The 19662-nt window shown below is 40.6% G+C and overlaps 12 long non-coding RNA genes across 12 annotated transcripts; all 12 read left to right on the top strand.

Moving 5' to 3' along the window:
• The first annotated feature begins 32 nt into the window (after positions 1-32).
• Positions 33-1309, top strand: LOC115536340 (uncharacterized). The gene is made up of 4 exons (XR_003974642.1): positions 33-72; positions 431-495; positions 823-992; positions 1146-1309. It is a non-coding gene; the product is annotated as an uncharacterized LOC115536340 (long non-coding RNA).
• Positions 1310-2028: 719 nt separating this feature from the next.
• LOC115536356 (uncharacterized) lies at positions 2029-3679 on the top strand. The gene is made up of 5 exons (XR_003974659.1): positions 2029-2235; positions 2389-2558; positions 2917-2981; positions 3309-3478; positions 3632-3679. It is a non-coding gene; the product is annotated as an uncharacterized LOC115536356 (long non-coding RNA).
• Positions 3680-3761: 82 nt separating this feature from the next.
• Positions 3762-5038, top strand: LOC115536339 (uncharacterized). The gene is made up of 4 exons (XR_003974641.1): positions 3762-3801; positions 4160-4224; positions 4552-4721; positions 4875-5038. It is a non-coding gene; the product is annotated as an uncharacterized LOC115536339 (long non-coding RNA).
• A 719-nt stretch (positions 5039-5757) lies between these two features.
• On the top strand, positions 5758-7408 carry LOC115536355 (uncharacterized). The gene is made up of 5 exons (XR_003974658.1): positions 5758-5964; positions 6118-6287; positions 6645-6709; positions 7038-7207; positions 7361-7408. It is a non-coding gene; the product is annotated as an uncharacterized LOC115536355 (long non-coding RNA).
• An 82-nt stretch (positions 7409-7490) lies between these two features.
• LOC115536349 (uncharacterized) lies at positions 7491-8651 on the top strand. The gene is made up of 4 exons (XR_003974651.1): positions 7491-7530; positions 7889-7953; positions 8281-8450; positions 8604-8651. It is a non-coding gene; the product is annotated as an uncharacterized LOC115536349 (long non-coding RNA).
• Positions 8652-8733: 82 nt separating this feature from the next.
• LOC115536336 (uncharacterized) lies at positions 8734-11136 on the top strand. Its single transcript, XR_003974638.1, has 7 exons — positions 8734-8773; positions 9132-9196; positions 9524-9693; positions 9847-10016; positions 10374-10438; positions 10766-10935; positions 11089-11136. It is a non-coding gene; the product is annotated as an uncharacterized LOC115536336 (long non-coding RNA).
• Positions 11137-11218: 82 nt separating this feature from the next.
• Positions 11219-12379, top strand: LOC115536348 (uncharacterized). Its single transcript, XR_003974650.1, has 4 exons — positions 11219-11258; positions 11617-11681; positions 12009-12178; positions 12332-12379. It is a non-coding gene; the product is annotated as an uncharacterized LOC115536348 (long non-coding RNA).
• An 82-nt stretch (positions 12380-12461) lies between these two features.
• LOC115536347 (uncharacterized) lies at positions 12462-13622 on the top strand. Its single transcript, XR_003974649.1, has 4 exons — positions 12462-12501; positions 12860-12924; positions 13252-13421; positions 13575-13622. It is a non-coding gene; the product is annotated as an uncharacterized LOC115536347 (long non-coding RNA).
• An 82-nt stretch (positions 13623-13704) lies between these two features.
• LOC115536346 (uncharacterized) lies at positions 13705-14865 on the top strand. The gene is made up of 4 exons (XR_003974648.1): positions 13705-13744; positions 14103-14167; positions 14495-14664; positions 14818-14865. It is a non-coding gene; the product is annotated as an uncharacterized LOC115536346 (long non-coding RNA).
• Positions 14866-14948: 83 nt separating this feature from the next.
• Positions 14949-19660, top strand: LOC115536337 (uncharacterized). Its single transcript, XR_003974639.1, has 7 exons — positions 14949-14987; positions 15346-15410; positions 15738-15907; positions 18370-18539; positions 18898-18962; positions 19290-19459; positions 19613-19660. It is a non-coding gene; the product is annotated as an uncharacterized LOC115536337 (long non-coding RNA).
• LOC115536357 (uncharacterized) lies at positions 16112-17147 on the top strand. Its single transcript, XR_003974660.1, has 3 exons — positions 16112-16230; positions 16589-16653; positions 16983-17147. It is a non-coding gene; the product is annotated as an uncharacterized LOC115536357 (long non-coding RNA).
• LOC115536359 (uncharacterized) lies at positions 17437-18147 on the top strand. The gene is made up of 3 exons (XR_003974662.1): positions 17437-17475; positions 17834-17898; positions 18047-18147. It is a non-coding gene; the product is annotated as an uncharacterized LOC115536359 (long non-coding RNA).
• Positions 19661-19662: the final 2 nt, after the last annotated feature.

Below are 19662 nucleotides of genomic sequence, written 5' to 3'. Positions count from 1 at the left end.
CCTTTCACTGCAGAGTTAACAAACCAAACGACTGCAGAGTTTCAAGAACTGCAAACAACTGTTGTGACATCTGTAAGTTGATATCATTTCAAACTTGAAGTCTTTCACGTTGCCCTCTTTTGCCTCTCGTCCTTCGATAACCTTGCGATGCATTCCATATTACTTGATTCGTTCAGCGTGTTTGCCATATTTGTCGTTGTGGTTTGCTTTCATCTGGTGAAACCTTTTACATGTCTGGCCTCATGAGCGGTAATGCACACGGCACTACACTAGATAATTCCAACAACCTTTACAGGGTTTATTTGGATTTCATACAGTCGTGAATTGAGACGTCATTTTATGAACCTTTAACTTCAGAGGGATTTGCATTGATTCCATCCATTTTTAAGGGGTTGTCCATCTTTTAAAATTGTGTATGCTGTTCCCATAGTGCGATGCGATCTTCCAGGAGGCCTATGGGTCGGTTTTCATCACCACTCTTGTCCTTGGATTCAGGTAAATGATCCTTCTTAAATAACCAAATTTTCCATATGAATATAGGTCCTGTTGACAAATTTCAATCATTGTTCTTAATTTCTGAAAAGTAGCAATTGTACCGATGTAGTTTAGGGTTAATCACAACGCACAATGATAAAGGCTAATTGAAACAATCTAAACGATAATATTAAGATCCAGGCACCATAGGGTCAAAGAATAAGTTCTGTTGCATGCATTATAAGCTAAACATGATGGTATATGTTCCCCAACTGTAAGCTAGAGCATCAAGCTTTCAAGTTGATTTCAAGTTGAATGGTCTCATAATGATGGCAATCTGTTTTTCAGCCCGTCCATCGATGGAAACACTACAATAGAGGTGGAGCTTGTTTTCAATAACACAGCATCACCCGAAGTGACCGTTTCAACTGCCGATGTACTGGAGACCATGACGACGGCAGCAACCAACACCTCCGCTGGCGGATTCTCCTTTGATCCTGAATCTATTGTTGTCACAGGTATGGTCACATTTTCCATATTTCATCCAATGATAAAAGTAACAGCACTTTGCTCGTAACCAATAACTTGTTGCTCAAGTATGTGGCTTTTCCCTGATTCTTGCGCTTATGCATGTACAAATACATAGTTACAAGTAACATGTTCCTTCTCAGAAACGCCAACCTCAACGACAGCACCAACAACAACTACGGCAACTCCAGAACCCTCAGTTCCTACTGTGTCTTTCACGGTAGAGGCTACACTATCAAAGCCTTTCACTGCAGAGTTAACAAACCAAACGACTGCAGAGTTTCAAGAACTGCAAACAACTGTTTTGACATCTGTAAGTTGATATCATTTCAAACTTGAAGTCTTTCACGTTGCCCTCTTTTGCCTCTCGTCCTTCGATAACCTTGCGATGCATTCCATATTACTTGATTCGTTCAGCGTGTTTGCCATATTTGTCGTTGTGGTTTGCTTTCATCTGGTGAAACCTTTTACATGTCTGGCCTCATGAGCGGTAATGCACACAGCACTACACTAGATAATTCCAACAACCTTTACAGGGTTTATTTGGATTTCATACAGTCGTGAATTGAGACGTCATTTTACGAACCTTTAACTTCAGAGGGATTTGCATTGATTGCATTCATTTTTAAGGGGTTGTCCATCTTTTAAAATTGTGTATGCTGTTCCCATAGTGCGATGCGATCTTCCAGGAGGCCTATGGGTCGGTTTTCATCACCACTCTTGCCCTTGGATTCAGGTAAATGATCCTTCTTAAATAACCAAATTTTCCATATGAATATAGGTCCTGTTGACAAATTTCAATCATTGTTCTTAATTTCTGAAAAGTAGCAATTGTACCGATGAAGTTTAGGGTTAATCACAACGCACAATGATAAAGGCTAATTGAAACAATCTAAACGATAATATTAAGATCCAGGCACCATAGGGTCAAAGAATAAGTTCCGTTGCATGCATTATAAGCTAAACATGATGGTATATGTTCCCCAACTGTAAGCTAGAGCATCAAGCTTTCAAGTTGATTTCAAGTTGAATGGTCTCATAATGATGGCAATCTGTTTTTCAGCCCGTCCATCGATGGAAACACTACAATAGAGGTGGAGCTTGTTTTCAATAACACAGCATCACCCGAAGTGACCGTTTCAACTGCCGATGTACTGGAGACCATGACGACAGCAGCAACCAACACCTCCGCTGGCGGATTCTCCTTTGATCCTGAATCTATTGTTGTCACAGGTATGGTCACATTTTCCATATTTCATCCAATGATAAAAGTAACAGCACTTTGCTCGTAACCAATAACTTGTTGCTCAAGTATGTGGCTTTTCCCTGATTCTTGCGCTTATGCATGTACAAATACATAGTTACAAGTGACATGTTCCTTCTCAGAAACGCCAACCTCAACGACAGCACCAACAACAACTACGGCAACTCCAGAACCCTCAGTACCTACTGTGTCTTTCACGGTAGAGGCTACACTATCAAAGCCTTTCACTGCAGAGTTAACAAACCAAACGACTGCAGAGTTTCAAGAACTACAAACAACTGTTGTGACATCTGTAAGTTGATATCATTTCAAACTTGAAGTCTTTCACGTTGCCCTCTTTTGCCTCTCGTCCTTCGATAACCTTGCGATGCATTCCATATTACTTGATTCGTTCAGCGTGTTTGCCATATTTGTCGTTGTGGTTTGCTTTCATCTGGTGAAACCTTTTACATGTCTGGCCTCATGAGCGGTAATGCACACAGCACTACACTAGATAATTCCAACAACCTTTACAGGGTTTATTTGGATTTCATACAGTCGTGAATTGAGACGTCATTTTACGAACCTTTAACTTCAGAGGGATTTGCATTCATTGCATTCATTTTTAAGGGGTTGTCCATCTTTTAAAATTGTGTATGCTGTTCCCATAGTGCGATGCGATCTTCCAGGAGGCCTATGGGTCGGTTTTCATCACCACTCTTGTCCTTGGATTCAGGTAAATGATCCTTCTTAAATAACCAAATTTTCCATATGAATATAGGTCCTGTTGACAAATTTCAATCATTGTTCTTAATTTCTGAAAAGTAGCAATTGTACCGATGTAGTTTAGGGTTAATCACAACGCACAATGATAAAGGCTAATTGAAACAATCTAAACGATAATATTAAGATCCAGGCACCATAGGGTCAAAGAATAAGTTCTGTTGCATGCATTATAAGCTAAACATGATGGTATATGTTCCCCAACTGTAAGCTAGAGCATCAAGCTTTCAAGTTGATTTCAAGTTGAATGGTCTCATAATGATGGCAATCTGTTTTTCAGCCCGTCCATCGATGGAAACACTACAATAGAGGTGGAGCTTGTTTTCAATAACACAGCATCACCCGAAGTGACCGTTTCAACTGCCGATGTACTGGAGACCATGACGACGGCAGCAACCAACACCTCCGCTGGCGGATTCTCCTTTGATCCTGAATCTATTGTTGTCACAGGTATGGTCACATTTTCCATATTTCATCCAATGATAAAAGTAACAGCACTTTGCTCGTAACCAATAACTTGTTGCTCAAGTATGTGGCTTTTCCCTGATTCTTGCGCTTATGCATGTACAAATACATAGTTACAAGTGACATGTTCCTTCTCAGAAACGCCAACCTCAACGACAGCACCAACAACAACTACGGCAACTCCAGAACCCTCAGTTCCTACTGTGTCTTTCACGGTAGAGGCTACACTATCAAAGCCTTTCACTGCAGAGTTAACAAACCAAACGACTGCAGAGTTTCAAGAACTGCAAACAACTGTTGTGACATCTGTAAGTTGATATCATTTCAAACTTGAAGTCTTTCACGTTGCCCTCTTTTGCCTCTCGTCCTTCGATAACCTTGCGATGCATTCCATATTACTTGATTCGTTCAGCGTGTTTGCCATATTTGTCGTTGTGGTTTGCTTTCATCTGGTGAAACCTTTTACATGTCTGGCCTCATGAGCGGTAATGCACACGGCACTACACTAGATAATTCCAACAACCTTTACAGGGTTTATTTGGATTTCATACAGTCGTGAATTGAGACGTCATTTTATGAACCTTTAACTTCAGAGGGATTTGCATTGATTCCATCCATTTTTAAGGGGTTGTCCATCTTTTAAAATTGTGTATGCTGTTCCCATAGTGCGATGCGATCTTCCAGGAGGCCTATGGGTCGGTTTTCATCACCACTCTTGTCCTTGGATTCAGGTAAATGATCCTTCTTAAATAACCAAATTTTCCATATGAATATAGGTCCTGTTGACAAATTTCAATCATTGTTCTTAATTTCTGAAAAGTAGCAATTGTACCGATGTAGTTTAGGGTTAATCACAACGCACAATGATAAAGGCTAATTGAAACAATCTAAACGATAATATTAAGATCCAGGCACCATAGGGTCAAAGAATAAGTTCTGTTGCATGCATTATAAGCTAAACATGATGGTATATGTTCCCCAACTGTAAGCTAGAGCATCAAGCTTTCAAGTTGATTTCAAGTTGAATGGTCTCATAATGATGGCAATCTGTTTTTCAGCCCGTCCATCGATGGAAACACTACAATAGAGGTGGAGCTTGTTTTCAATAACACAGCATCACCCGAAGTGACCGTTTCAACTGCCGATGTACTGGAGACCATGACGACGGCAGCAACCAACACCTCCGCTGGCGGATTCTCCTTTGATCCTGAATCTATTGTTGTCACAGGTATGGTCACATTTTCCATATTTCATCCAATGATAAAAGTAACAGCACTTTGCTCGTAACCAATAACTTGTTGCTCAAGTATGTGGCTTTTCCCTGATTCTTGCGCTTATGCATGTACAAATACATAGTTACAAGTAACATGTTCCTTCTCAGAAACGCCAACCTCAACGACAGCACCAACAACAACTACGGCAACTCCAGAACCCTCAGTTCCTACTGTGTCTTTCACGGTAGAGGCTACACTATCAAAGCCTTTCACTGCAGAGTTAACAAACCAAACGACTGCAGAGTTTCAAGAACTGCAAACAACTGTTTTGACATCTGTAAGTTGATATCATTTCAAACTTGAAGTCTTTCACGTTGCCCTCTTTTGCCTCTCGTCCTTCGATAACCTTGCGATGCATTCCATATTACTTGATTCGTTCAGCGTGTTTGCCATATTTGTCGTTGTGGTTTGCTTTCATCTGGTGAAACCTTTTACATGTCTGGCCTCATGAGCGGTAATGCACACAGCACTACACTAGATAATTCCAACAACCTTTACAGGGTTTATTTGGATTTCATACAGTCGTGAATTGAGACGTCATTTTACGAACCTTTAACTTCAGAGGGATTTGCATTGATTGCATTCATTTTTAAGGGGTTGTCCATCTTTTAAAATTGTGTATGCTGTTCCCATAGTGCGATGCGATCTTCCAGGAGGCCTATGGGTCGGTTTTCATCACCACTCTTGCCCTTGGATTCAGGTAAATGATCCTTCTTAAATAACCAAATTTTCCATATGAATATAGGTCCTGTTGACAAATTTCAATCATTGTTCTTAATTTCTGAAAAGTAGCAATTGTACCGATGAAGTTTAGGGTTAATCACAACGCACAATGATAAAGGCTAATTGAAACAATCTAAACGATAATATTAAGATCCAGGCACCATAGGGTCAAAGAATAAGTTCCGTTGCATGCATTATAAGCTAAACATGATGGTATATGTTCCCCAACTGTAAGCTAGAGCATCAAGCTTTCAAGTTGATTTCAAGTTGAATGGTCTCATAATGATGGCAATCTGTTTTTCAGCCCGTCCATCGATGGAAACACTACAATAGAGGTGGAGCTTGTTTTCAATAACACAGCATCACCCGAAGTGACCGTTTCAACTGCCGATGTACTGGAGACCATGACGACAGCAGCAACCAACACCTCCGCTGGCGGATTCTCCTTTGATCCTGAATCTATTGTTGTCACAGGTATGGTCACATTTTCCATATTTCATCCAATGATAAAAGTAACAGCACTTTGCTCGTAACCAATAACTTGTTGCTCAAGTATGTGGCTTTTCCCTGATTCTTGCGCTTATGCATGTACAAATACATAGTTACAAGTGACATGTTCCTTCTCAGAAACGCCAACCTCAACGACAGCACCAACAACAACTACGGCAACTCCAGAACCCTCAGTACCTACTGTGTCTTTCACGGTAGAGGCTACACTATCAAAGCCTTTCACTGCAGAGTTAACAAACCAAACGACTGCAGAGTTTCAAGAACTACAAACAACTGTTGTGACATCTGTAAGTTGATATCATTTCAAACTTGAAGTCTTTCACGTTGCCCTCTTTTGCCTCTCGTCCTTCGATAACCTTGCGATGCATTCCATATTACTTGATTCGTTCAGCGTGTTTGCCATATTTGTCGTTGTGGTTTGCTTTCATCTGGTGAAACCTTTTACATGTCTGGCCTCATGAGCGGTAATGCACATAGACTACACTAGATAATTCCAAAAACCTTTACAGGGTTTATTTGGATTTCATACAGTCGTGAATTGAGACGTCATTTTACGAACCTTTAACTTCAGAGGGATTTGCATTGATTGCATTCATTTTTAAGGGGTTGTCCATCTTTTAAAATTGTGTATGCTGTTCCCATAGTGCGATGCGATCTTCCAGGAGGCCTATGGGTCGGTTTTCATCACCACTCTTGTCCTTGGATTCAGGTAAATGATCCTTCTTAAATAACCAAATGTTCCATATGAATATAGGTCCTGTTGACAAATTTCAATCATTGTTCTTAATTTCTGAAAAGTAGCAATTGTACCGATGTAGTTTAGGGTTAATCACAACGCACAATGATAAAGGCTGATTGAAACAATCTAAACGATAATAGTAAGATCCAGGCACCATAGGGTCAAAGAATAAGTTCTGTTGCATGCATTATAAGCTAAACATGATGGTATATGTTCCCCAACTGTAAGCTAAGAGCATCAAGCTTTCAAGTTGATTTCAAGTTGAATGGTCTCATAATGATGGCAATCTGTTTTTCAGCCCGTCCATCGATGGAAACACTACAATAGAGGTGGAGCTTGTTTTCAATAACACAGCATCACCCGAAGTGACCGTTTCAACTGCCGATGTACTGGAGACCATGACGACGGCAGCAACCAACACCTCCGCTGGCGGATTCTCCTTTGATCCTGAATCTATTGTTGTCACAGGTATGGTCACATTTTCCATATTTCATCCAATGATAAAAGTAACAGCACTTTGCTCGTAACCAATAACTTGTTGCTCAAGTATGTGGCTTTTCCCTGATTCTTGCGCTTATGCATGTACAAATACATAGTTACAAGTGACATGTTCCTTCTCAGAAACGCCAACCTCAACGACAGCACCAACAACAACTACGGCAACTCCAGAACCCTCAGTTCCTACTGTGTCTTTCACGGTAGAGGCTACACTATCAAAGCCTTTCACTGCAGAGTTAACAAACCAAACGACTGCAGAGTTTCAAGAACTGCAAACAACTGTTGTGACATCTGTAAGTTGATATCATTTCAAACTTGAAGTCTTTCACGTTGCCCTCTTTTGCCTCTCGTCCTTCGATAACCTTGCGATGCATTCCATATTACTTGATTCGTTCAGCGTGTTTGCCATATTTGTCGTTGTGGTTTGCTTTCATCTGGTGAAACCTTTTACATGTCTGGCCTCATGAGCGGTAATGCACACGGCACTACACTAGATAATTCCAACAACCTTTACAGGGTTTATTTGGATTTCATACAGTCGTGAATTGAGACGTCATTTTACGAACCTTTAACTTCAGAGGGATTTGCATTGATTGCATTCATTTTTAAGGGGTTGTCCATCTTTTAAAATTGTGTATGCTGTTCCCATAGTGCGATGCGATCTTCCAGGAGGCCTATGGGTCGGTTTTCATCACCACTCTTGTCCTTGGATTCAGGTAAATGATCCTTCTTAAATAACCAAATTTTCCATATGAATATAGGTCCTGTTGACAAATTTCAATCATTGTTCTTAATTTCTGAAAAGTAGCAATTGTACCGATGTAGTTTAGGGTTAATCACAACGCACAATGATAAAGGCTAAATGAAACAATCTAAACGATAATATTAAGATCCAGGCACCATAGGGTCAAAGAATAAGTTCTGTTGCATGCATTATAAGCTAAACATGATGGTATATGTTCCCCAACTGTAAGCTAGAGCATCAAGCTTTCAAGTTGATTTCAAGTTGAATGGTCTCATAATGATGGCAATCTGTTTTTCAGCCCGTCCATCGATGGAAACACTACAATAGAGGTGGAGCTTGTTTTCAATAACACAGCATCACCCGAAGTGACCGTTTCAACTGCCGATGTACTGGAGACCATGACGACGGCAGCAACCAACACCTCCGCTGGCGGATTCTCCTTTGATCCTGAATCTATTGTTGTCACAGGTATGGTCACATTTTCCATATTTCATCCAATGATAAAAGTAACAGCACTTTGCTCGTAACCAATAACTTGTTGCTCAAGTATGTGGCTTTTCCCTGATTCTTGCGCTTATGCATGTACAAATACATAGTTACAAGTAACATGTTCCTTCTCAGAAACGCCAACCTCAACGACAGCACCAACAACAACTACGGCAACTCCAGAACCCTCAGTTCCTACTGTGTCTTTCACGGTAGAGGCTACACTATCAAAGCCTTTCACTGCAGAGTTAACAAACCAAACGACTGCAGAGTTTCAAGAACTGCAAACAACTGTTGTGACATCTGTAAGTTGATATCATTTCAAACTTGAAGTCTTTCACGTTGCCCTCTTTTGCCTCTCGTCCTTCGATAACCTTGCGATGCATTCCATATTACTTGATTCGTTCAGCGTGTTTGCCATATTTGTCGTTGTGGTTTGCTTTCATCTGGTGAAACCTTTTACATGTCTGGCCTCATGAGCGGTAATGCACACAGCACTACACTAGATAATTCCAACAACCTTTACAGGGTTTATTTGGATTTCATACAGTCGTGAATTGAGACGTCATTTTACGAACCTTTAACTTCAGAGGGATTTGCATTGATTGCGTTCATTTTTAAGGGGTTGTCCATCTTTTAAAATTGTGTATGCTGTTCCCATAGTGCGATGCGATCTTCCAGGAGGCCTATGGGTCGGTTTTCATCACCACTCTTGTCCTTGGATTCAGGTAAATGATCCTTCTTAAATAACCAAATTTTCCATATGAATATAGGTCCTGTTGACAAATTTCAATCATTGTTCTTAATTTCTGAAAAGTAGCAATTGTACCGATGTAGTTTAGGGTTAATCACAACGCACAATGATAAAGGCTAATTGAAACAATCTAAACGATAATATTAAGATCCAGGCACCATAGGGTCAAAGAATAAGTTCTGTTGCATGCATTATAAGCTAAACATGATGGTATATGTTCCCCAACTGTAAGCTAGAGCATCAAGCTTTCAAGTTGATTTCAAGTTGAATGGTCTCATAATGATGGCAATCTGTTTTTCAGCCCGTCCATCGATGGAAACACTACAATAGAGGTGGAGCTTGTTTTCAATAACACAGCATCACCCGAAGTGACCGTTTCAACTGCCGATGTACTGGAGACCATGACGACGGCAGCAACCAACACCTCCGCTGGCGGATTCTCCTTTGATCCTGAATCTATTGTTGTCACAGGTATGGTCACATTTTCCATATTTCATCCAATGATAAAAGTAACAGCACTTTGCTCGTAACCAATAACTTGTTGCTCAAGTATGTGGCTTTTCCCTGATTCTTGCGCTTATGCATGTACAAATACATAGTTACAAGTGACATGTTCCTTCTCAGAAACGCCAACCTCAACGACAGCACCAACAACAACTACGGCAACTCCAGAACCCTCAGTACCTACTGTGTCTTTCACGGTAGAGGCTACACTATCAAAGCCTTTCACTGCAGAGTTAACAAACCAAACGACTGCAGAGTTTCAAGAACTACAAACAACTGTTGTGACATCTGTAAGTTGATATCATTTCAAACTTGAAGTCTTTCACGTTGCCCTCTTTTGCCTCTCGTCCTTCGATAACCTTGCGATGCATTCCATATTACTTGATTCGTTCAGCGTGTTTGCCATATTTGTCGTTGTGGTTTGCTTTCATCTGGTGAAACCTTTTACATGTCTGGCCTCATGAGCGGTAATGCACATAGACTACACTAGATAATTCCAAAAACCTTTACAGGGTTTATTTGGATTTCATACAGTCGTGAATTGAGACGTCATTTTACGAACCTTTAACTTCAGAGGGATTTGCATTGATTGCATTCATTTTTAAGGGGTTGTCCATCTTTTAAAATTGTGTATGCTGTTCCCATAGTGCGATGCGATCTTCCAGGAGGCCTATGGGTCGGTTTTCATCACCACTCTTGTCCTTGGATTCAGGTAAATGATCCTTCTTAAATAACCAAATGTTCCATATGAATATAGGTCCTGTTGACAAATTTCAATCATTGTTCTTAATTTCTGAAAAGTAGCAATTGTACCGATGTAGTTTAGGGTTAATCACAACGCACAATGATAAAGGCTGATTGAAACAATCTAAACGATAATAGTAAGATCCAGGCACCATAGGGTCAAAGAATAAGTTCTGTTGCATGCATTATAAGCTAAACATGATGGTATATGTTCCCCAACTGTAAGCAAGAGCATCAAGCTTTCAAGTTGATTTCAAGTTGAATGGTCTCATAATGATGGCAATCTGTTTTTCAGCCCGTCCATCGATGGAAACACTACAATAGAGGTGGAGCTTGTTTTCAATAACACAGCATCACCCGAAGTGACCGTTTCAACTGCCGATGTACTGGAGACCATGACGACGGCAGCAACCAACACCTCCGCTGGCGGATTCTCCTTTGATCCTGAATCTATTGTTGTCACAGGTATGGTCACATTTTCCATATTTCATCCAATGATAAAAGTAACAGCACTTTGCTCGTAACCAATAACTTGTTGCTCAAGTATGTGGCTTTTCCCTGATTCTTGCGCTTATGCATGTACAAATACATAGTTACAAGTGACATGTTCCTTCTCAGAAACGCCAACCTCAACGACAGCACCAACAACAACTACGGCAACTCCAGAACCCTCAGTTCCTACTGTGTCTTTCACGGTAGAGGCTACACTATCAAAGCCTTTCACTGCAGAGTTAACAAACCAAACGACTGCAGAGTTTCAAGAACTGCAAACAACTGTTGTGACATCTGTAAGTTGATATCATTTCAAACTTGAAGTCTTTCACGTTGCCCTCTTTTGCCTCTCGTCCTTCGATAACCTTGCGATGCATTCCATATTACTTGATTCGTTCAGCGTGTTTGCCATATTTGTCGTTGTGGTTTGCTTTCATCTGGTGAAACCTTTTACATGTCTGGCCTCATGAGCGGTAATGCACACGGCACTACACTAGATAATTCCAACAACCTTTACAGGGTTTATTTGGATTTCATACAGTCGTGAATTGAGACGTCATTTTACGAACCTTTAACTTCAGAGGGATTTGCATTGATTGCATTCATTTTTAAGGGGTTGTCCATCTTTTAAAATTGTGTATGCTGTTCCCATAGTGCGATGCGATCTTCCAGGAGGCCTATGGGTCGGTTTTCATCACCACTCTTGTCCTTGGATTCAGGTAAATGATCCTTCTTAAATAACCAAATTTTCCATATGAATATAGGTCCTGTTGACAAATTTCAATCATTGTTCTTAATTTCTGAAAAGTAGCAATTGTACCGATGTAGTTTAGGGTTAATCACAACGCACAATGATAAAGGCTAATTGAAACAATCTAAACGATAATATTAAGATCCAGGCACCATAGGGTCAAAGAATAAGTTCTGTTGCATGCATTATAAGCTAAACATGATGGTATATGTTCCCCAACTGTAAGCTAGAGCATCAAGCTTTCAAGTTGATTTCAAGTTGAATGGTCTCATAATGATGGCAATCTGTTTTTCAGCCCGTCCATCGATGGAAACACTACAATAGAGGTGGAGCTTGTTTTCAATAACACAGCATCACCCGAAGTGACCGTTTCAACTGCCGATGTACTGGAGACCATGACGACGGCAGCAACCAACACCTCCGCTGGCGGATTCTCCTTTGATCCTGAATCTATTGTTGTCACAGGTATGGTCACATTTTCCATATTTCATCCAATGATAAAAGTAACAGCACTTTGCTCGTAACCAATAACTTGTTGCTCAAGTATGTGGCTTTTCCCTGATTCTTGCGCTTATGCATGTACAAATACATAGTTACAAGTAACATGTTCCTTCTCAGAAACGCCAACCTCAACGACAGCACCAACAACAACTACGGCAACTCCAGAACCCTCAGTTCCTACTGTGTCTTTCACGGTAGAGGCTACACTATCAAAGCCTTTCACTGCAGAGTTAACAAACCAAACGACTGCAGAGTTTCAAGAACTGCAAACAACTGTTGTGACATCTGTAAGTTGATATCATTTCAAACTTGAAGTCTTTCACGTTGCCCTCTTTTGCCTCTCGTCCTTCGATAACCTTGCGATGCATTCCATATTACTTGATTCGTTCAGCGTGTTTGCCATATTTGTCGTTGTGGTTTGCTTTCATCTGGTGAAACCTTTTACATGTCTGGCCTCATGAGCGGTAATGCACACAGCACTACACTAGATAATTCCAACAACCTTTACAGGGTTTATTTGGATTTCATACAGTCGTGAATTGAGACGTCATTTTACGAACCTTTAACTTCAGAGGGATTTGCATTGATTGCGTTCATTTTTAAGGGGTTGTCCATCTTTTAAAATTGTGTATGCTGTTCCCATAGTGCGATGCGATCTTCCAGGAGGCCTATGGGTCGGTTTTCATCACCACTCTTGTCCTTGGATTCAGGTAAATGATCCTTCTTAAATAACCAAATTTTCCATATGAATATAGGTCCTGTTGACAAATTTCAATCATTGTTCTTAATTTCTGAAAAGTAGCAATTGTACCGATGTAGTTTAGGGTTAATCACAACGCACAATGATAAAGGCTAATTGAAACAATCTAAACGATAATATTAAGATCCAGGCACCATAGGGTCAAAGAATAAGTTCTGTTGCATGCATTATAAGCTAAACATGATGGTATATGTTCCCCAACTGTAAGCTAGAGCATCAAGCTTTCAAGTTGATTTCAAGTTGAATGGTCTCATAATGATGGCAATCTGTTTTTCAGCCCGTCCATCGATGGAAACACTACAATAGAGGTGGAGCTTGTTTTCAATAACACAGCATCACCCGAAGTGACCGTTTCAACTGCCGATGTACTGGAGACCATGACGACGGCAGCAACCAACACCTCCGCTGGCGGATTCTCCTTTGATCCTGAATCTATTGTTGTCACAGGTATGGTCACATTTTCCATATTTCATCCAATGATAAAAGTAACAGCACTTTGCTCGTAACCAATAACTTGTTGCTCAAGTATGTGGCTTTTCCCTGATTCTTGCGCTTATGCATGTACAAATACATAGTTACAAGTGACATGTTCCTTCTCAGAAACGCCAACCTCAACGACAGCACCAACAACAACTACGGCAACTCCAGAACCCTCAGTTCCTACTGTGTCTTTCACGGTAGAGGCTACACTATCAAAGCCTTTCACTGCAGAGTTAACAAACCAAACGACTGCAGAGTTTCAAGAACTGCAAACAACTGTTGTGACATCTGTAAGTTGATATCATTTCAAACTTGAAGTCTTTCACGTTGCCCTCTTTTGCCTCTCGTCCTTCGATAACCTTGCGATGCATTCCATATTACTTGATTCGTTCAGCGTGTTTGCCATATTTGTCGTTGTGGTTTGCTTTCATCTGGTGAAACCTTTTACATGTCTGGCCTCATGAGCGGTAATGCACACAGCACTACACTAGATAATTCCAACAACCTTTACAGGGTTTATTTGGATTTCATACAGTCGTGAATTGAGACGTCATTTTACGAACCTTTAACTTCAGAGGGATTTGCATTGATTGCATTCATTTTTAAGGGGTTGTCCATCTTTTAAAATTGTGTATGCTGTTCCCATAGTGCGATGCGATCTTCCAGGAGGCCTATGGGTCGGTTTTCATCACCACTCTTGTCCTTGGATTCAGGTAAATGATCCTTCTTAAATAACCAAATTTTCCATATGAATATAGGTCCTGTTGACAAATTTCAATCATTGTTCTTAATTTCTGAAAAGTAGCAATTGTACCGATGTAGTTTAGGGTTAATCACAACGCACAATGATAAAGGCTAATTGAAACAATCTAAACGATAATATTAAGATCCAGGCACCATAGGGTCAAAGAATAAGTTCTGTTGCATGCATTATAAGCTAAACATGATGGTATATGTTCCCCAACTGTAAGCTAGAGCATCAAGCTTTCAAGTTGATTTCAAGTTGAATGGTCTCATAATGATGGCAATCTGTTTTTCAGCCCGTCCATCGATGGAAACACTACAATAGAGGTGGAGCTTGTTTTCAATAACACAGCATCACCCGAAGTGACCGTTTCAACTGCCGATGTACTGGAGACCATGACGACGGCAGCAACCAACACCTCCGCTGGCGGATTCTCCTTTGATCCTGAATCTATTGTTGTCACAGGTATGGTCACATTTTCCATATTTCATCCAATGATAAAAGTAACAGCACTTTGCTCGTAACCAATAACTTGTTGCTCAAGTATGTGGCTTTTCCCTGATTCTTGCGCTTATGCATGTACAAATACATAGTTACAAGTGACATGTTCCTTCTCAGAAACGCCAACCTCAACGACAGCACCAACAACAACTACGGCAACTCCAGAACCCTCAGTTCCTACTGTGTCTTTCACGGTAGAGGCTACACTATCAAAGCCTTTCACTGCAGAGTTAACAAACCAAACGACTGCAGAGTTTCAAGAACTGCAAACAACTGTTGTGACATCTGTAAGTTGATATCATTTCAAACTTGAAGTCTTTCACGTTGCCCTCTTTTGCCTCTCGTCCTTCGATAACCTTGCGATGCATTCCATATTACTTGATTCGTTCAGCGTGTTTGCCATATTTGTCGTTGTGGTTTGCTTTCATCTGGTGAAACCTTTTACATGTCTGGCCTCATGAGCGGTAATGCACACAGCACTACACTAGATAATTCCAACAACCTTTACAGGGTTTATTTGGATTTCATACAGTCGTGAATTGAGACGTCATTTTACGAACCTTTAACTTCAGAGGGATTTGCATTGATTGCATTCATTTTTAAGGGGTTGTCCATCTTTTAAAATTGTGTATGCTGTTCCCATAGTGCAATGCGATCTTCCAGGAGGCCTATGGGTCGGTCTTCATCACCACTCTTGTCCTTGGATTCAGGTAAATGATCCTTCTTAAATAACCAAATTTTCCATATGAATATAGGTCCTGTTGACAAATTTCAATCATTGTTCTTAATTTCTGAAAAGTAGCAATTGTACCGATGTAGTTTAGGGTTAATCACAACGCACAATGATAAAGGCTAATTGAAACAATCTAAACGATAATATTAAGATCCAGGCACCATAGGGTCAAAGAATAAGTTCTGTTGCATGCATTATAAGCTAAACATGATGGTATATGTTCCCCAACTGTAAGCTAGAGCATCAAGCTTTCAAGTTGATTTCAAGTTGAATGGTCTCATAATGATGGCAATCTGTTTTTCAGCCCGTCCATCGATGGAAACACTACAATAGAGGTGGAGCTTGTTTTCAATAACACAGCATCACCCGAAGTGACCGTTTCAACTGCCGATGTACTGGAGACCATGACGACGGCAGCAACCAACACCTCCGCTGGCGGATTCTCCTTTGATCCTGAATCTATTGTTGTCACAGGTATGGTCACATTTTCCATATTTCATCCAATGATAAAAGTAACAGCACTTTGCTCGTAACCAATAACTTGTTGCTCAAGTATGTGGCTTTTCCCTGATTCTTGCGCTTATGCATGTACAAATACATAGTTACAAGTGACATGTTCCTTCTCAGAAACGCCAACCTCAACGACAGCACCAACAACAACTACGGCAACTCCAGAACCCTCAGTTCCTACTGTGTCTTTCACGGTAGAGGCTACACTATCAAAGCCTTTCACTGCAGAGTTAACAAACCAAACGACTGCAGAGTTTCAAGAACTGCAAACAACTGTTGTGACATCTGTAAGTTGATATCATTTCAAACTTGAAGTCTTTCACGTTGCCCTCTTTTGCCTCTCGTCCTTCGATAACCTTGCGATGCATTCCATATTACTTGATTCGTTCAGCGTGTTTGCCATATTTGTCGTTGTGGTTTGCTTTCATCTGGTGAAACCTTTTACATGTCTGGCCTCATGAGCGGTAATGCACACAGCACTACACTAGATAATTCCAACAACCTTTACAGGGTTTATTTGGATTTCATACAGTCGTGAATTGAGACGTCATTTTACGAACCTTTAACTTCAGAGGGATTTGCATTGATTGCATTCATTTTTAAGGGGTTGTCCATCTTTTAAAATTGTGTATGCTGTTCCCATAGTGCGATGCGATCTTCCAGGAGGCCTATGGGTCGGTTTTCATCACCACTCTTGTCCTTGGATTCAGGTAAATGATCCTTCTTAAATAACCAAATTTTCCATATGAATATAGGTCCTGTTGACAAATTTCAATCATTGTTCTTAATTTCTGAAAAGTAGCAATTGTACCGATGTAGTTTAGGGTTAATCACAACGCACAATGATAAAGGCTAATTGAAACAGATCTAAACGATAATATTAAGATCCAGGCACCATAGGGTCAAAGAATAAGTTCTGTTGTATGCATTATAAGCTAAAGCATGATGGTATATGTTCGCCAACTGTAAGCTAGAGCATCAAGCTTTCAAGTTGATTTCAAGTTGAATGGTCTCATAATGATGGCAATCTGTTTTTCAGCCCGTCCATCGATGGAAACACTACAATAGAGGTGGAGCTTGTTTTCAATAACACAGCATCACCTGAAGTGACCGTTTCAACTGCCGATGTACTGGAGACCATGACGACGGCAGCAACCAACACCTCCGCTGGCGGATTCTCCTTTGATCCGGAATCTATTGTTGTCACAGGTATGGTCACATTTTCCATATTTCATCCAATGATAAAAGTAACAGCACTTTGCTCGTAACCAATAACTTGTTGCTCAAGTATGTGGCTTTTCCCTGATTCTTGCGCTTATGCATGTACAAATACATAGTTACAAGTGACATGTTCCTTCTCAGAAACGCCAACCTCAACGACAGCACCAACAACAACTACGGCAACTCCAGAACCCTCAGTTCCTACTGTGTCTTTCACGGTAGAGGCTACACTATCAAAGCCTTTCACTGCAGAGTTAACAAACCAAACTACTGCAGAGTTTCAAGAACTGCAAACAACTGTTGTGACATCTGTAAGTTGATATCATTTCAAACTTGAAGTCTTTCACGTTGCCCTCTTTTGCCTCTTGTCCTTCGATACCCTTGCGATGCATTCCATATTATTTGATTCGTTCAGCGTGTTTGCCATATTTGTCGTTGTGGTTTGCTTTCATCTGGTGAAACCTTTTACATGTCTGGCCTCATGAGCGGTAATGCACACAGTACTACACTAGATAATTCCAAAAACCTTTACAGGGTTTATTTGGATTTCATACAGTCGTGAATTGAGACGTCATTTTACGAACCTTGAACTTCAGAGGGATTTGCATTGATTCCATTCATTTTTAAGGGGTTGTCCATCTTTTAAAATTGTGTATGCTGTTCCCATAGTGCAATGCGATCTTCCAGGAGGCCTATGGGTCGGTTTTCATCACCACTATTGTCCTTGGATTCAGGTAAATGATCCTTCTTAAATAACCAAATTTTCCATATGAATATAGGTCCTGTTGATGGTATATGTTCCCCAACTGTAAGCTAGAGCATCAAGCTTTCAAGTTGATTTCAAGTTGAATGGTCTCATAATGATGGCAATCTGTTTTTCAGCCCGTCCATCGATGGAAACACTACAATAGAGGTGGAGCTTGTTTTCAATAACACAGCATCACCTGAAGTGACCGTTTCAACTGTCGATGTACTGGAGACCATGACGACGGCAGCAACCAACACCTCCGCTGGCGGATTCTCCTTTGATCCGGAATCTATTGTTGTCACAGGTATGGTCACATTTTCCATATTTCATCCAATGATAAAAGTAACAGCACTTTGCTCGTAACCAATAACTTGTTGCTCAAGTATGTGGCTTTTCCCTGATTCTTGCGCTTATGCATGTACAAATACATAGTTACAAGTGAAATGTTCCTTCTCAGAAACGCCAACCTCAACGACAGCACCAACAACAACTACGGCAACTCCAGAACCCTCAGTTCCTACTGTCTCTTTCACGGTAGAGGCTACACTATCAAAGCCTTTCACTGCAGAGTTAACAAACCAAACGACTGCAGAGTTTCAAGAACTGCAAACAACTGTTGTGACATCTGTAAGTTGATATCATTTCAAACTTGAAGTCTTTCACGTTGCCCTCTTTTGCCTCTCGTCCTTCGATAACCTTGCGATGCATTCCATATTACTTGATTCGTTCAGCGTGTTTGCCATATTTGTCGTTGTGGTTTGCTTTCATCTGGTGAAACCTTTTACATGTCTGGCCTCATGAGCGGTAATGCACACAGCACTACACTAGATAATTCCAACAACCTTTACAGGGTTTATTTGGATTTCATACAGTCGTGAATTGAGACGTCATTTTACGAACCTTTAACTTCAGAGGGATTTGCATTGATTGCATTCATTTTTAAGGGGTTGTCCATCTTTTAAAATTGTGTATGCTGTTCCCATAGTGCGATGCGATCTTCCAGGAGGCCTATGGGTCGGTTTTCATCACCACTCTTGTCCTTGGATTCAGGTAAATGATCCTTCTTAAATAACCAAATTTTCCATATGAATATAGGTCCTGTTGACAAATTTCAATCATTGTTCTTAATTTCTGAAAAGTAGCAATTGTACCGATGTAGTTTAGGGTTAATCACAACGCACAATGATAAAGGCTAATTGAAACAATCTAAACGATAATATTAAGATCCAGGCACCATAGGGTCAAAGAATAAGTTCTGTTGCATGCATTATAAGCTAAACATGATGGTATATGTTCCCCAACTGTAAGCTAGAGCATCAAGCTTTCAAGTTGATTTCAAGTTGAATGGTCTCATAATGATGGCAATCTGTTTTTCAGCCCGTCCATCGATGGAAACACTACAATAGAGGTGGAGCTTGTTTTCAATAACACAGCATCACCCGAAGTGACCGTTTCAACTGCCGATGTACTGGAGACCATGACGACGGCAGCAACCAACACCTCCGCTGGCGGATTCTCCTTTGATCCTGAATCTATTGTTGTCACAGGTATGGTCACATTTTCCATATTTCATCCAATGATAAAAGTAACAGCACTTTGCTCGTAACCAATAACTTGTTGCTCAAGTATGTGGCTTTTCCCTGATTCTTGCGCTTATGCATGTACAAATACATAGTTACAAGTGACATGTTCCTTCTCAGAAACGCCAACCTCAACGACAGCACCAACAACAACTACGGCAACTCCAGAA

This window comes from Gadus morhua, chromosome 22 (assembly GCF_902167405.1).
Source record: "Gadus morhua chromosome 22, gadMor3.0, whole genome shotgun sequence".
Taxonomy (NCBI): Eukaryota; Metazoa; Chordata; class Actinopteri; order Gadiformes; family Gadidae; genus Gadus; species Gadus morhua.
This window is presented reverse-complemented; position numbering and strand designations above follow the sequence as displayed.